This window comes from Salminus brasiliensis, chromosome 6 (genome assembly GCF_030463535.1).
Source record: "Salminus brasiliensis chromosome 6, fSalBra1.hap2, whole genome shotgun sequence".
In the NCBI taxonomy this organism is placed as follows: domain Eukaryota; kingdom Metazoa; phylum Chordata; class Actinopteri; order Characiformes; family Bryconidae; genus Salminus; species Salminus brasiliensis.
This window is the reverse complement of record NC_132883.1, coordinates 22,975,755-22,994,102: the sequence shown is the minus strand read 5'-3', so window position 1 is coordinate 22,994,102 and position 18,348 is coordinate 22,975,755.

The window sequence follows — 18,348 nt, the reverse complement described above, 5'->3', positions numbered from 1 at the left end:
CGTATACTTACCTGTTACAGAGTTGCAGATTAATACACAGCCAGAAAGAAAGAATTCCAGATGCAGACAACCACATACAGCTGGACATGGATAGCCTCTTGGGATCATGAAATCCTGTCAACAAGTAAGACAAAGAACAAAATCAAAATATGAAAAGAAAGTGAATGTATACTCACCTGTTACACAGTTAAAGATAAATAAACAGCCAATAAGAAGAAAAATCCAGATACAGACAACGGCAAACAGCTGGAGATGAACAGTCTCTTGGCATCATGAGGTCCTGTGAATAAGAAAGTCAATACATGAAAAGAAACTGAATGTTTACTTACCGGTTACACAGTTGAAGATGAATACACAGCCAGTACGACAGAGTTCCAGATGCAGACTACGGCAAAAAGTTGGAAATAGATAGTCTCTTGGTATCATGAGGGCCTGTCAACAAGTAAGACAAAGAAGAAAGTCAAAACATGGAAAGAAACTGAATGTATACTTACCTGTTACTCAGTTGCAGATGAATACACAGCCAATAAGACGTAAAATCCAGATGCAGACAACGGCAAACAGCTGGAGATAAATAGTCTCTTGGGATCATGAGGTCCTGTAAACAAAACAAAAAAAAAGTCAATACATGAAAAGAAACGGAATGTATACTTACCTGTTACACAGTTGCAGATGAATACACAGCCAGTAAGAAAGAATTCCAGATGCAGACAACCACATACAGCTGGACAACGACAATCTCTTGGGATCACGAAGTCCTGTCAACAAGTAAGACAAGGAAGAAAGTCAATACATGAAAAGAAACTAAATGTATACTTACCTGTTACAAAGTTGCAGATGAATACAAATCCAGTAAGAAAGAATTCCTGATGCAGACAACCACATCCAGCTGGACATGGAAAGTCTCTTGGGATCATGAAGTCCTGTGAATAAGTAAGACAAAGAAGAAAGTCAATACATGAAAAGAAACTGAATGTATATTTACCTGTTACACAGTTGCAGATGAATGGGAAGTAAGTTAGATTTAGTTCCAGATGCAGACAACGGCAAGCACTTGGAGATCGATAGCCTCTTGGGATCATGAAGTCCTGTCAACAAGTAAGACAAAGAAGAAAATCCAAATACGAAAAGAAACTGAATGTATACTTACCTGTAACACAGTTGCAGATTAATACACAGCCAATAAGATGAAAAATCAAGATGCAGACAATGGCAAGCAGCTGGAGATGAATAGTCTCTTGGGATCATGAGGTCCTGTAAACAAGTAAGACAAAGAAGAAAGTCAATACATGAAAAGAAACTGAATGCTTACTTACCGATTACACAGTTGCAGATGAAAAAATAAAGCCAGTAAGCCAGAGTTCCAGATTCAGACAACCATATACAGTTGATTTATAGTCTCTTGGGATCACGAGGTCCTGTGAACAAGTAAGACAAAGAAGAAAGTCAATACATGAAAAGAAACTGAATGTATACTTACCTGTTACACAGTTGCAGATGAATAGGAAGCAAGTTAGATTGAGTTCCAGATGCAGACAACGGCAAGCACTTGGAGATCGATAGCCTCTTGGGATCATGAAGTCCTGTCAAGAAGTAAGACAAAGAAGAAAATCAAAACATGAAAAGAAACTGAATGTATACTTACCTGTAACACAGTTGCAGATGAGCACACAGCCAATAAGACGAAAAATCCAGATGAAGACAATGGCAAACACTTGGAGATCGATAGCCTCTTGGGATCATGAAGTCCTGTCAACAAGTAAGACAAAGAAGAAAATCAAAACATGAAAAGAAACTGAATGTATACTTACCTGTTACACAGTTGCAGATGAATACACAGCCAGTAAGAAAGAATTCCAGATGCAGACAACCACATACAGCTGGACGTCGATAGCCTCTTGGGATCATGAAGTCCTGTAAACAAGACAAAAAGAAAGTCAATACATGAAAAGAAACTGAATGTATACTTACCTGTTACACAGTTGCAGATGAATAGAAAGTCAGTCAGATTGAGTTCCAGATGCAGACAACGGAGGACACCTTTCGCTGTACAATGTGCACTGTACAGTGAAAAATACGTGCACCTTACCTTACCTTGGGATCATGAGGTCCTGTAAACAAGATAAAAAGAAAGTCAATACATGAAAAGAAACGGAATGTATACCTACCTGTTACACAGTTACAGATGAAAAAAAGCCAGTAAGCCAGAGTTCCAGATGCAGATAACCATATACAGTTGATGTATAGTCTCTTGGGATCACGAGGTCCTGTGAACAAGTAAGACAAAGAAGAAAATCAAAACATGAAAAGAAACTGAATGTATACTTACGTGTTACACAGTTGCAGATTAATACAAAGCCAATAAGATAAAAAAATCCAGATGCAGACAACAGCAAACAGCTGGAGATGAATAGTCTCTTGGGATCATGAGGTCCTGTAAACAAGATAAAAAGAAAGTCAATACATGAAAAGAAACGGAATGTATACCTACCTGTTACACAGTTGCAGATGAAAAAAAGCCAGTAAGGCAGAGTTCCAGATTCAGACAACCATATACAGTTGATGTAAAGTCTCTTGGGATCACGAGGTCCTGTGAACAAGTAAGACAAAAAAGAAAGTTAATACATGAAAAGAAACTGAATGCTTACTTACCGATTACACAGTTGCAGATGAATAGAAAGTCAGTCAGATTGAGATCCAGATGCAGACAATGGCAAACACTTGGAGATGAATAGTCTCTTGGGATCATGAGGTCCTGTAAATAAGACAAAAAAAAAAAGTCAATACATGAATAGAAACGGAATGTATACTTACCTGTTACACAGTTGCAGATGAATACACAGCCAGTAAGAAAGAGTTCCAGATGCAGACAACCACATACAGCTGGACAAGGACAGTCTCTTTGGATCATGAAGTCCTGTGAACAAGTAAGACAAAGAAGAAAGTCAATACATGAAAAGAAACTGAATGTATACTTACCTGTCACACAGTTGCAGATGAATGCACAGTCAGTAAGAAAGAATTCCAGATGCAGACAACCACATATAGCTGGACATCAATAGCCTCTTGGGATCATGAAGTCCTGCAAACAATACAAAAAGAAAGTCAATACATGAAAAGAAACTGAATGTATACTTACCTGTTACACAGTTGCAGATGAATAGAAAGTAGATTGAATTCCAGATGCAGACAACGGCAAGTACTTGGAGATCGATAGCCTCCTGGGATCATGAAGTCCTGTGAACAAGTAAGACAAAGAAGAAAATCAAAATATAAAAAGAAACTGAATGTATACTTACCTGTTACACAGTTGCAGATGAATACACAGTCAGTAAGAAAGAATTCCAGATGCAGACAACCACATACAGCTAGACATGGATAGTCTCTTTGGATCATGAAGTCCTGTGAATAAGTAAGACAAATAAGAAAGTCAATACATGAAAAGAAACTGAATGTATACTTACCTGTTACACAGTTGCAGATGAAAAAAAAGCCGGTAAGCCAGAGTTCCAGATGCAGACAACCATATACAGTTGATGTATAGTCTCTTGGGATCACAAGGTTCTGTGAACAAGTATGAGAAAGAAGAAAGTCAATACATGAAAAGAAACTGAATGTATACTTACCTGTTACACAGTTGCAGATGAATAGGAAGCAAGTTAGATTGAGTTCCAGATGCAGACAACGGCAAGCACTTGGAGATCGATAGCCTCTTGGGATCATGAAGTCCTGTCAAGAAGTAAGACAAAGAAGAAAATCAAAACATGAAAAGAAACTGAATGTATACTTACCTGTAACACAGTTGCAGATGAGCACACAGCCAATAAGACGAAAAATCCAGATGAAGACAATGGCAAACACTTGGAGATCGATAGCCTCTTGGGATCATGAAGTCCTGTCAACAAGTAAGACAAAGAAGAAAATCAAAACATGAAAAGAAACTGAATGTATACTTACCTGTTACACAGTTGCAGATGAATACACAGCCAGTAAGAAAGAATTCCAGATGCAGACAACCACATACAGCTGGACGTCGATAGCCTCTTGGGATCATGAAGTCCTGTAAACAAGACAAAAAGAAAGTCAATACATGAAAAGAAACTGAATGTATACTTACCTGTTACACAGTTGCAGATGAATAGAAAGTCAGTCAGATTGAGTTCCAGATGCAGACAACGGAGGACACCTTTCGCTGTACAATGTGCACTGTACAGTGAAAAATACGTGCACCTTACCTTACCTTGGGATCATGAGGTCCTGTAAACAAGAAAAAAAGAAAGTCAATACATGAAAAGAAACTGAATGCTTACTTACCTGTTACACAGTTGGAGATGAATACACAGCCATTATGAAAGAATTCTAGATGCAGACAACCACATACAGCTGGACATGGACAGACTCTTGGGATCATGAAGTCCTGTGAACAAGTAAGACAAAATAGAAAGTCAATACATGAAAAGAAACTGAATGTATACTTACCTGTTACACAGTTGCAGATGAATACACAGTCAGTAAGAAAGAATTCCAGATGCAGACAATCACATACAGCTGGACATCGATAGCCTCTTGGGATCATGAAGTCCTGTAAACAAGACAAAAAGAAAGTCAATACATGAAAAGAAACTGAATGTATACGTACCTGTTACACAATTGCAGATGAATAGGAAGTAAGTTAGATTGAGTTCCAGATGCAGACAACAGCAAGCACTTGGAGATCGATAGCCTCTTGGGATCATGAGGTCCTGTAAACAAGACAAAAAGAAAGTCAATACATGAAAAGAAACTGAATGTATACTTACCTTTTACATAGTTGCAGTTGAAAAAAAGCCAGTAAGCCAGAGTTCCAGATTCAGACAACCATATACAGTTGATGTATAGTCTCTTGGGATCACAAGGTTCTGTGAACAAGTAAGACAAAGAAGAAAGTCAATACATGAAAAGAAACTGAATGCTTAGTTACAGATTAATAGAATTATTTGCAGATGAATAGAAAGTCAGTCAGATTGAGTTCCAGATGCAGACAAGGGAGGACACCTTTCGCTGTACAATGTGCACTGTACAGTGAAAAATACGTGCACCTTACCTTACCTTGGGATCATGAGGTCCTGTAAACAAGAAAAAAAGAAAGTCAATACATGAAAAGAAACTGAATGTATACTTACCTGTAACACAGTTGCAGATTAATACAAAGCCAATAAGATAAAAAATCCAGATGCAGACAACAGCAAACAGCTGGAGATGAATACTCTCTTGGGATCATGAGGTCCTGTAAACAAGATAAAAAGAAAGTCAATACATGAAAAGACACTGAATGTATACTTACCTGTTACACAGTTGCAGATGAATACAAAGCCAATAAGACGAAAAATCCAGATGCAGATGAATAGTCTCTTGGGATAATGAGGTCCTGTAAACAAGACAAAGAAGAAAGTCAATACATGAAAATAAACTGAATGTATACTTACCTGTTACACAGTTGCAGATGAAAAAAAGCCAGTAAGCCAGAGTTCCAGATTCAGACAACCATATACAGTTGATGTATAGTCTCTTGGGATCACAAGGTTCTGTGAACAAGTAAGACAAAGAAGAAAGTCAATACATGAAAAGAAACTGAATGCTTAGTTACAGATTAATAGAATTATTTGCAGATGAATAGAAAGTCAGTCAGATTGAGTTCCAGATGCAGACAACGGAGGACACCTTTCGCTGTACAATGTGCACTGTACAGTGAAAAATACGTGCACCTTACCTTAACTTGGGATCATGAGGTCCTGTAAACAAGAAAAAAAGAAAGTCAATACATGAAAAGAAACTGAATGCTTACTTACCTGTTACACAGTTGGAGATGAATACACAGCCATTATGAAAGAATTCCAGATGCAGACAACCACATACAGCTGGACATGGACAGACTCTTGGGATCATGAAGTCCTGTGAACAAGTAAGACAAAATAGAAAGTCAATACATGAAAAGAAACTGAATGTATACTTACCTGTTACACAGCTGCAGATGAATACACAGTCAGTAAGAAAGAATTCCAGATGCAGACAACCACATACAGCTGGACATCGATAGCCTCTTGGGATCATGAAGTCCTGTAAACAAGACAAAAAGAAAGTCAATACATGAAAAGAAACTGAATGTATACTTACCTGTTACAGAGTTGCAGATTAATACACAGCCAGAAAGAAAGAATTCCAGATGCAGACAACCACATACAGCTGGACATGGATAGCCTCTTGGGATCATGAAATCCTGTCAACAAGTAAGACAAAGAACAAAATCAAAATATGAAAAGAAAGTGAATGTATACTCACCTGTTACACAGTTAAAGATAAATAAACAGCCAATAAGAAGAAAAATCCAGATACAGACAACTGCAAACAGCTGGAGATGAACAGTCTCTTGGCATCATGAGGTCCTGTGAACAAGAAAGTCAATACATGAAAAGAAACTGAATGTTTACTTACCGGTTACACAGTTGAAGATGAATACACAGCCAGTACGACAGAGTTCCAGATGCAGACTACGGCAAAAAGTTGGAAATAGATAGTCTCTTGGTATCATGAGGGCCTGTCAACAAGTAAGACAAAGAAGAAAGTCAAAACATGGAAAGAAACTGAATGTATACTTACCTTTTACACAGTTGCAGATGAAAAAAAAGCCAGTAAGCCAGAGTTCCAGATTCAGACAACCATATACAGTTGATGTATCGTCTCTTGAGATCACGAGGTCCTGTCAACAAGTAAGACAAAGAAAATCAAAATATAAAAAGAAACTGAATGTTTACTTACCTGTAACACAGTTGCAGATTAATACACAGTCAGTAAGAAAGAATTCAAGATGCAGACAACCACATACAGCTGCATATGGACAGTCGCTTGGGATCATGAAGTCATGTGAACAAGTAAGACTAAGAAGAAAGTCAATACATGAAAAGAAACTGAATGCTTACTTACCGATTACACAGTTGCAGATAAATTGAAAGTCAGTCAGATTGAGATCCAGATGCAGACAACGGCAAACACTTGGAGATCGATAGCCTCTTGGGATCATGAAGTCCTGTCAACAAGTAAGACAAAGAAGAAAGTCAATACATGAAAAGAAACTGAATGTTTACTTACCTGTTACACAGTTGCAGATGAATACACAGCCAGTAAGAAAGAACTCCAGATACAGACAACCACATACAGATGGACATGGATAGTGTCTTGCGATCATGAAGTCCTGTGAACAAGTAAAACAAAAAAAAAAGTCAAATCATGAAAAGAAACTGAATGCTTACTTACCGATTACACAGATGCAGATAAATAGAAAATCAGTGAGATTGAGATCCAGATGCAGACAACGGCAAACACTTGGAGATCGACAGACTCTTGGGATCATGAGGTCCTGTAAACAAGACAAAAAGAAATTCAATACATGTAAAGAAACTGAATGTATACTTACCTGTTACACAGTTGCAGATGAATACACAGCCAATAAGACGAAAAATCCAGATGCAGACAACCACATACAGCTGGACATGGACAGTCTCTTGGGATCATGAAGTCCTGTGAACAAGTAAGACAGTGAAAATCAAAATATGAAAAGAAACTGAACGTATACTTACCTGTTACACAGTTGCAGATGAATAGAAAGACATTCAGATTGAGTTCCAGATGCAGACAACGGCAAACAGCTGGAGATGAATAGTCTTTTGGGATCATGAGGTCCTGTAAACAAGACAAAAAGAAAGTCAATACATGAAAAGAAACCAAATGTATACTTACCTGTTACACAGTTGCAGATGAATATACAGCCAATAAGACGAAAAATCCAGATGCAGATGAATAGTCTCTTGGGCTCATGAGGTCCTGTAAACAAGACAAAGAAGAAAGTCAAAGCAGGAAAAGAAACTGAATGCTTACTTAGCAATTACACAGTTGCAGATGAATAGAAAGTCACAGCCAGTAAGAAAGAATTCCAGATGCAGACAACCACATACAGCTGCACATGGAAAGTGTCTTGGGATCATGAAGTCCTGTCAACAAGTAAGACAAAGAAGAAAATCAAAACATGAAAAGAAACTGAATGTATACTTACCTGTTACACAGTTGCAGATGAATACACAGTCAGTAAGAAAGAATTCCAGATGCAGACAACCACATACAGCTGGACATCGATAGCCTCTTGGGATCATGAAGTCCTGTAAACAAGACAAAAAGAAAGTCAATACATGAAAAGAAACTGAACGTATACTTACCTGTTACACAGTTGCAGATGAAAAGAAACGGAATGTATACTAACCTGTAACACAGTTGCAGATTAATACAAAGCCAAAAAGAAAAAAAAATCCAGATGCAGACAACAGCAACCAGCTGGAGATGAATACTCTCTTGGGATCATGATGTCCTGTCAACAAGTAAGACAAAGAAGAAAATCAAAATATGAAAAGAAATTGAATGTATACTTACCTATAACACAGTTGCAGATGAATACACAGCCAATAAAACGTAAAATCCAGATGCAGACAACGGCAAACAGCTTGAGATGAATAGTCTCTTGGGATCATGAGTCAATAAAAAAGTCAATACATGAATAGAATCGGAATGTATACTTACCTGTTACACAGTTGCAGGTGAATAGAAAGTCAGTCAGACTGAGATCGAGATGCAGACAACGGCAAACACTTGGAGATCGATAGCCTCCTGGGATCATGAAGTCCTGTGAACAAGACAGACAAAGAAGAAAATCAAAATACGAAAAGAAACTGAATGTACACTTACCTGTTACACAGTTGCAGATGAATACACAGCAAGAAAGAAAGAATTCCAGATGCAGACAGCCACATACAGCTGGACATGGACAGACTCTTGGGATCATGAAATACTGTGAACAAGACAAAGAAGAAAATCAAAATATGAAAAGAAACTGAATGTATACTTACCTGTTACACAGTTGCTGATAAAGAAAAGCCAGTAAGCCAGAGTTCCAGATTCAGACAACCATATACAATTGATGTATAAACTCTTGGGATCACAAGGTCCTGTGAACAAGTAAGACAAATAAGAAAGACAATACATGAAAAGAAACTGAATGTATACTTACCTGTTACACAGTTGCAGATGAATATAAAGTCAGACAGATTGAGTTCCAGATGCAGACAACTGCAAACAGCTGGAGATGAATACTCTCTTGGGATCATGAGGTCCTGTAAACAAGATAAAAAGAAAGTCAATACATGAAAAGAAACTGAATGTATACTTACCTGTTACACTGTTGCAGATGAATACAAAGCCAATAAGATGAAAAATCCAGATGCAGATGAATATTCTCTTGGGATCATGAAGTCCTGTGAACAAGACAAAGAAGAAAATCAAAATATGAAAAGAAACTGAATGTATACTTACGTGTAACACAGTTGCAGATGAATACACACCCAATAAGACATAAAATCCAGATGCAGACAACGGCAAACAGGTGGAAATGAATAGTCTCTTGGGATCATGAGGTCCTGTAAACAAGTAAGACAAAGAAGAAAATCAAAATATGAAAAGAAACTGAATGTTTACTTACCTGTAACACAGTTGCAGATGAAAAAAATAAAGCCAGTAAGCCAGAATTCCAGATTCAGACAACCATATACAGTTGATTTATAGTCTCTTGGGATCACGAGGTACTGTGAACAAGTAAGACAAAGAAGAAAGTCAATACATGAAAAGAAACTGAATGTATACTTACCTGTAACACAGTTGCAGATGAATACACTGTCAGTAAGAAAGAATTCCAGATGCAGACAACCACATACAGCTGGACATCGATAGCCTCTTGGGATCATGAGGTCCTGTAAACAAGACAAAAAAAAAAGCCAATACATGAAAAGAAACTGAATGTATACTTACCTGTTACACAGTTGCAGTTGAAAAAAAGCCAGTAAGCCAGAGTTCCAGATTCAGACAACCATATACAGCTGGACATCGATAGCCTCTTGGGATCACGAGGTCCTGTGAACAAGGAAGACAAAGAAGAAAGTCAATACATGAAAAGAAATTGAATGTATACTTACCTGTTACAAATTTGCAGATGAATAGAAATTCAGTCAGATTGAGATCCTGATGCAGACAACGGCAAACATTTGGAGATCGATAGCCTCTTGGGATCATGAAGTCCTGTGAACAAGTAAGACAAAGAAGAAAATCAAAACATGAAAAGAAACTGAATGTATACTTACCTGTTACAAAGTTGCAGATGAATACAAATCCAGTAAGAAAGAATTCCAGATGCAGACAACCACATCCAGCTGGACATGGAAAGTCTCTTGGGATCATGAGGTCCTGTAAACAAGTCAAAGAAGAAAGTCAATACATGAAAAGAAACTAAATGTATACTTACCTGTTACAAAGTTGCAGATGAATACAAAGCCAGTAAGAAAGAATTCCAGATGCAGACAACCACATCCAGCTGGACATGGATAGCCTCTTGGGATCATGAAGTCCTGTGAACAAGTAAGACAAAGAAGAAAATCAAAAGATGAAAACAAACTGAATGTATACTTACCTGTTACACAGTTGCAGATAAATACACAGTCAGTAAGAAAGAATTCCAGTTGCAGACAACCACATACAGCTGGACATAGACAGTCTCTTGGGATAATGAAGTCCTGTGAATAAGTAAGACAAATAAGAAAGTCAATACATGAAAAAAAACTGAATGTATACTTACCTGTTACACAGTTGCAGATGAACAGAAACGGTATGTATACTTACCAGTTGCACAGTTGCAGATGAATAAAAAGTCATTCAGATTGAGTTGCAGATGCAGACAACGGCAAACACTTGGAGATCTATAGCCTCTTGGGATCATGAAGTCCTGTGAACAAGTAAGACAAAGAAGAAAGTCAAAACATGAAAAGAAACTGAATGTTTACTTACCTGTAACACAGTTGCAGATGAATACACAGCCAATAAGACGAAAAATCCAGATGCAGTTGAATAGTCTCTTGGGATCACGACGTCCTGTGAATAAGTAAGACAAAGAAGAAAGTCAATACATGAAAAGAAACGGAATGTATACTTACCTATAACACAGTTGCAGATGAATACACAGCCAATAAAATGTAAAATCCAGATGCAGACAACGGCAAACAGCTGGAGATGAATAGTCTCTTGGGATCATGAGGTCCTGTAAACAAGACAAAAAAAAAGTCAATACATGATTAGAAACGGAATGTATACCTACCTGTTACACAGTTGCAGATGAAAAGAAACGGAATGTATACTTACCTGTTACACAGTTGCAGATGAATAGAAAGTCAGTAAGAAAGAATTCCAGATGCAGACAACCACATACAGCTGGACATCGATAGCCTCTTGGGATCATGAAGTCCTGTAAACAAGACAAAAAGAAAGTCAATACATGAAAAGAAACTGAATGTATACTTACCTGTTACACAGTTGCAGATGAATAGGAAGTACGTTAGATTGAGTTCCAGATGCAGACAACGGCAAGCACTTGGAGATCGATAGCCTCTTCGGATCATGAAGTCCTGACAAGAAGTAAGACAAAGAAGAAAATCAAAACATGAAAAGAAACTGAATGTATACTTACCTGTTACAAAGTTGCAGATGAATAAAAAAAGCTAGTAAGCCAGAGTTCCAGATGCAGATAACCATATACAGTTGATGCATAGTCTCTTGGGATCATGAGGTCCTGTAAACAAGACAAAGAAGAAAGTCAATACATGAAAAGAAACTGAATGTATACTTACCTGTTACACAGTTGCAGATGAATAGGAAGTACGTTAGATTGAGTTCCAGATGCAGACAACGGCAAGCACTTGGAGATCGATAGCCTCTTGGGATCATGAAGTCCTGTCAAGAAGTAAGACAAAGAAGAAAATCAAAACATGAAAAGAAACTGAATGTATACTTACCTGTTACACAGTTGCAGATGAATACACAGTCAGTAAGAAAGAATTCCAGATGCAGACAACCACATACAGCTGGACATGGAAAGTCTCTTGGGATCATGAAGTCCTGTGAACAAGTAAGAAAAAGAAGAAAGTCAAAACATGAAAAGAAACTGAATATATACTTACCTGTTGCACAGTTGCAGATGAATAGAAAGTCAGAAACGGAAGTCAAGAAACGGAAACGGAAGTCAAGAAACGGAATGTATACTTACCTGTTGCACAGTTGCAGATGAATAGAAAGTCAGTCAGATTGAGTTCCAGATGCAGACAACGGCAAACACTTGGAGATCTATAGCCTCTTGGGATCATGAAGTCCTGTAAACAAGACAAAGAAGAAAGTCAATACATGAAGAGAAACGGAATGTATACTTACCTGTTACACAGTTGCAGATGAATACAAAGCCAGTAAGAAAGAATTCCAGATGCAGACAACCACATACAGCTGGACATCGATAGCCTCTTGGGATCATGAAGTCCTGTCAAGAAGTAAGACAAAGAAGAAAATCAAAACATGAAAAGAAACTGAATGTATACTTACCTTTAACACAGTTGCAGATGAATACACAGCCAATAAGACAAAAAATCCAGATGCAGATGAATAGTCTCTTGGGATCATGAGGTCCTGTAAACAAGACAAAGAAGAAAGTCAATACATGAAAAGAAACTGAATGTATACTTACCTGTTACACAGTTGCAGAAGAAAAAAAGCCAGTAAGCCAGAGTTCCAGATTCAGACAACCATATACAGTTGATGTATAGTCTCTTGGGATCACGAGGTCCTGTGAACAAGACAAAGAAGAAAGTCAATGCATGAAAAGAAGCTGAATGTATACTTACCTGTAACAAAGTTCCAAATGAATACACAACCATTAAGAAAGAATTCCAGATGCAGACAACCACAAATAGCTGGACATGGACAGTCTCTTGGGATCATGAAGTCCTGTGAACAAGTGAGACAACGAAGAAAGTCAATACATGAAAAGAAACTGAATGTATACTTACCTGTTACAAAGTTGCAGATGAATACAAAGCCAGTAAGAAAGAATTCCAGATGCAGACAACCACATCCAGCTGGACATGAATAGTCTCTTGGGATCATGAGGTCCTGTACACAAGACAAAGAAGAAAGTCAATACATGAAAATAAACTGAATGTATACTTACCTGTTACACAGTTGCAGATGAAAAAAAAAAGCTAGTAAGCCAGAGTTCCAGATGCAGATAACCATATACAGTTGATGCATAGTCTCTTGGGATCACGAGGTTCTGTGAACAAGTAAGACAAAGAAGAAAGTCAATACATGAAAAGAATCTGAATGCTTACTTACCGATTACACAGTTGCAGATGAATAGAAAGTCAGTCAGATTGAGATCCAGATGCAGACAACGGCAAACATTTGGAGATCGATAGCCTCTTGGGATCATGAAGTCCTGTGAACAAGTAAGACAAAGAAGAAAATCAAAATATGAAAAGAAATGGAATGTATACTTACCTGTAACACAGTTGCAGATGAATAGAAAGTTAGTCAGATTGAGTTCCAGATGCAGACAATGGCAAGAAGTTGGAGATGAATAGTCTCTTGGGATCATGAGGTCCTGTAAACAAGAAAAAAAGAAAGTCAATACATGAAAAGAAACTGAATGCTTACTTACCAATTACACAGTTGGAGATGAATACACAGCCATTAAGAAAGAATTCCAGATGCAGACAACCACATACAGCTGGACATGGACAGACTCTTGGGATCATGAAGTCCTGTGAACAAGTGAGACAACGAAGAAAGTCAATACATGAAAAGACGCTGAATTTATACTTACCTGTTACAAAGTTGCAGATGAATACAAAGCCAGTAAGCCAGAGTTCCAGATTCAGTCAACCATATACAGTTGATGTATAGTCTCTTGGGATCATGAGGTCCTGTAAACAAGACAAAGAAGAAAGTCAATACATGAAAAGTAACTGAATTTATACTTACCTGTTACACTGTTGCAGATGAATACACAGTCAGTAAGAAAGAATTCCAGATGCAGACAACCACATACAGCTGGACATCGATAGCCTCTTAGGATCAAGAGGTCCTGTAAACAAGACAAAGAAGAAAGTCAATACATGAAAAGAAACTGAATGCTTACTTACCAATTACACAGTTGGAGATGAATACACAGCCATTAAGAAAGAATTCCAGATGCAGACAACCACATACAGCTGGACATGGACAGACTCTTGGGATCATGAAGTCCTGTGAACAAGTAAGACAATATATAAAGTCAATACATGAAAAGAAGCTGAATGTATACTTACCTGTTACACAGTTGCAGATGAAAAAAAGCCAGTAAGCCAGAGTTCCAGATTCAGTCAACCATATACAGTTGATGTATAGTCTCCTGGGATCATGAAGTCCTGTGAACAAGACAAAGAAAAAAGTAAATACATGAAAAGAAACTGAATGTATACTTACCTGTAACACAGTTGCAGATGAACACAGCCAATAAGACGAAAAATCCAGATGCAGACAATGGCAAACACTTGGAGATCGATAGCCTCATGGGATCATGAAGTCCTGTCAACAAGTAACAAAGAAGAAAATCCAAATATGAAAAGAAACTGAATGTATACTTACCTGTATCACAGTTGCAGATTAATACACAGCCAATAAGATGAAAAATCCAGATGCAGACAACAGCAAACAGCTGGAGATGAATAGTCTCTTGGGATCATGAGGTCCTGTAAACAAGTAAGACAAAGAAGAAAGTCAATACATGAAAAGAAGCTGAATGTATACTTACCTGTTACACAGTTACAGATGAATACACAGCCATTAAGAAAGAATGCCAGATGCAGAAAACCACAAATAGCTGGACATGGACAGTCTCTTGGGATCATGAAGTCCTGTGAACAAGTAAGACAAAGAAGAAATACAATACATGAAAAGAAACTGAATGTATACTTACCTGTTACAAAGTTGCAGATGAAAACAAAGCCAGTAAGAAAGAATTCCAGATGCAGACAACCACATCCAGCTGGACACAGATAGTCTCTTGGGATCATGAGGTCCTGTAAAGAAGACAAAGAAGAAAGTCAATATATGAAAAGAAACTGAATGTATACTTACCTGTTACACAGTTGCAGATGAATACACAGTCAGTAAGAAAGAATTTCAGATGCAGACAACAACATACAGCTGGAGATCGATAGCCTGTTGGGATCATGAGGTCCTGTAAACAAGACAAAAAGAAAGTCAATACATGAAAAGAAACTGAATGTATACTTACCTGTTACACAGTTGCAGTTGAAAAAAAGCCAGTAAGCCAGAGTTCCAGATTCAGACAACCATATACAGTTGATGTATAGTCTCTTGGGATGATGAGGTCCTGTGAACAAGTAAGACAAAGAAGAAAGTCAATACATGAAAAGAAATTGAATGTATACTTACCTGTAACACAGTTGCAGATGAAAAGAAACGGAATGTATACTTACCTGTTACACAGTTGCAGATGAAAACAAAGCCAGTAAGAAAGAGTTCCAGATGCAGACAACCACATACAGCTGGACAAGGACAGTCTCTTGGGATCATGAAGTCCTGTAAAGAAGTAAGACAAAGATGAAAATCAAAACATAAAAAGAAACTGAATGTTTACTTACCTTTAACACAGTTGCAGATGAATACACAGCCAATAAGACAAAAAATCCAGATGCAGATGAATAGTCTCTTGGGATCATGAGGTCCTGTAAACAAGACAAAGAAGAAAGTCAATACATGAAAAGAAACTGAATGTATACTTACCTGATACACAGTTGCAGATGAATACACAGTCAGTAAGAAAGAATTCCAGATGCAGACAACCAAATTCAGCTGGACATCGATAGCCTCTTGGGATCATGAAGTCCTGTAAAGAAGTAAGACAAAGATGAAAATCAAAACATAAAAAGAAACTGAATGTTTACTTACCTTTAACACAGTTGCAGATGAATACACAGCCAATAAGACAAAAAATCCAGATGCAGATGAATAGTCTCTTGGGATCATGAGGTCCTGTAAACAAGACAAAGAAGAAAGTCAATACATGAAAAGAAACTGAATGTATACTTACCTGTTACACAGTTGCAGATGAATACACAGTCAGTAAGAAAGAATTCCAGATGCAGACAACCACATACAGCTGGACATGGACAGTCTCTTGGGATCATGAAGTCCTGTGAACAAGTAAGAAAAAGAAGAAAGTCAAAACATGAAAAGAAACTTAATGTATACTTACCTGTTGCACAGTTGCAGATGAATAGAAAGTCAGAAACGGAAGTCAAGAAACGGAAACGGAAGTCAAGAAACGGAATGTATACTTACCTATTACACAGTTGCAGTTGAAAAAAAGCCAGTAATCCAGAGTTGCAGATTCAGACAACCATATTCAGTTGATGTATAGTCTCTTGGGATCACGAGGTCCTGTGAACAAGTAAGACAAAGAAGAAATTCAATACATGAAAAAAAACTGAATGTATACTTACCTGTAACACAGTTGCAGATGAATACACAGCCAATAAGAAGAAAAATCCAGATGCAGATGAATAGTCTCTTGGGATCACGAGGTCCTGTGAACAAGTAAGACAAAGAAGAAAGTCAATACATGAAAAGAAACTGAATGTATACTTACCTGTTACACAGTTGCAGTTGAATAGAAAGTCAGTCAGATTGAGTTCCAGATGCAGACAAAGGCAAACACTTGGAGATCGATAGCCTCTTGGGATCATGAGGTCCTGTAAACAAGAAAGACAAAGAAGAAAGTCAATACATGAAAAGAAACTGAATGTATACTTACCTGTTACACAGTTGCAGATGAATACAAAGCCAGTAAGAAAGAATTCCAGATGCAGACAAACACATCCAGCTGGACATGGATAGTCTCTTGGGATCATGAAGTCCTGTCAACAAATAAGACAAAGAAGAAAATCAAAATATGAAAAGAAACTGAATGTATACTTACCTGTAACACAGTTGCAGATTAATACAAAGCCAATAAGATAAAAAATCCAGATGCAGACAACAGCAAACAGCTGGAGATGAATACTCTCTTGGGATCATGAGGTCCTGTAAACAAGATAAAAAGAAAGTCAATACATGAAAAGACACTGAATGTATACTTACCTGTTACACAGTTGCAGATGAATACAAAGCCAATAAGACGAAAAATCCAGATGCAGATGAATAGTCTCTTGGGATAGTGAGGTCCTGTAAACAAGACAAAGAAGAAAGTCAATACATGAAAAGAAACTGAATGTATACTTACCTGTTACACAGTTGCAGATGAAAAAAAGCCAGTAAGCCAGAGTTCCAGATTCAAACAACCATATACAGTTGATGTATAGTCTCTTGGGATCACGAGGTCCTGTGAACAAGTAAGACAAAGAAGAAAGTCAATACATGAAAAGAAACGGAATGATTACTTACCGATTAAACAGTTGCAGATGAAAACACAGCCAATAAAACGTAAAATCCAGATGCAGACAACGGCAAACAGCTGGAGATGAATAGTCTCTTGGGATCATGAGGTCCTGTAAACAAGACAAAAAAAAGTAAATACATGAAAAGAAACTGAATGTCTACTTACCTGTTACACAGTTGCAGATGAATACACAGTCAGTAAGAAAGAATTCAAGATGCAGACAACCACATACAGCTGGAGATCGATAGCCTCTTGGGATCATGAAGTCCTGTAAATAAGACAAAAAGAAAGTCAATACATGAAAAGAAACTGAATGTATACTTACCTGTTACACAGTTGCAGATGAAAAGAAACGGAATGTATACTTACCTGTTACACAGATGCAGATGAATACACAGTCAGTAAGAAAGAATTCCAGATGCAGACAACCACATACAGCTAGACATGGATAGTCTCTTTGGATCATGAAGTCTTGTGAACAAGTAAGACAAAGAAGAAAATCAAAATATAAAAACAAACTGAATGTGTACTTACCTGTAACACAGTTGCAGATTAATACACAGCCAATAAGATGAAAAATCCAGATGCAGACAACAGCAAACAGCTGGAGATGAATAGTCTCTTGGGATCATGAGGTCGTGTAAACAAGTATGACAAAGAAGAAAGTCAATACATGAAAAGAAACTGAATGCTTACTTACCGATTACACAGTTGCAGATGAAAAAAATAAAGCCAGTAAGCAAGAGTTCCAGATTCAGATAACCATATACAGTTGATTTATAGTCTCTTGGGATCACGAGGTACTGTGAACAAGTAAGACAAAGAAGAAAGTCAATACATGAAAAGAAGCTGAATGTATACTGACCTGTTACACAGTTGTAGATGAATACACAGCCATTAAGAAAGAATTCCAGATGCAGAAAACCACAAATAGCTGGACATGGACAGTCTCTTGG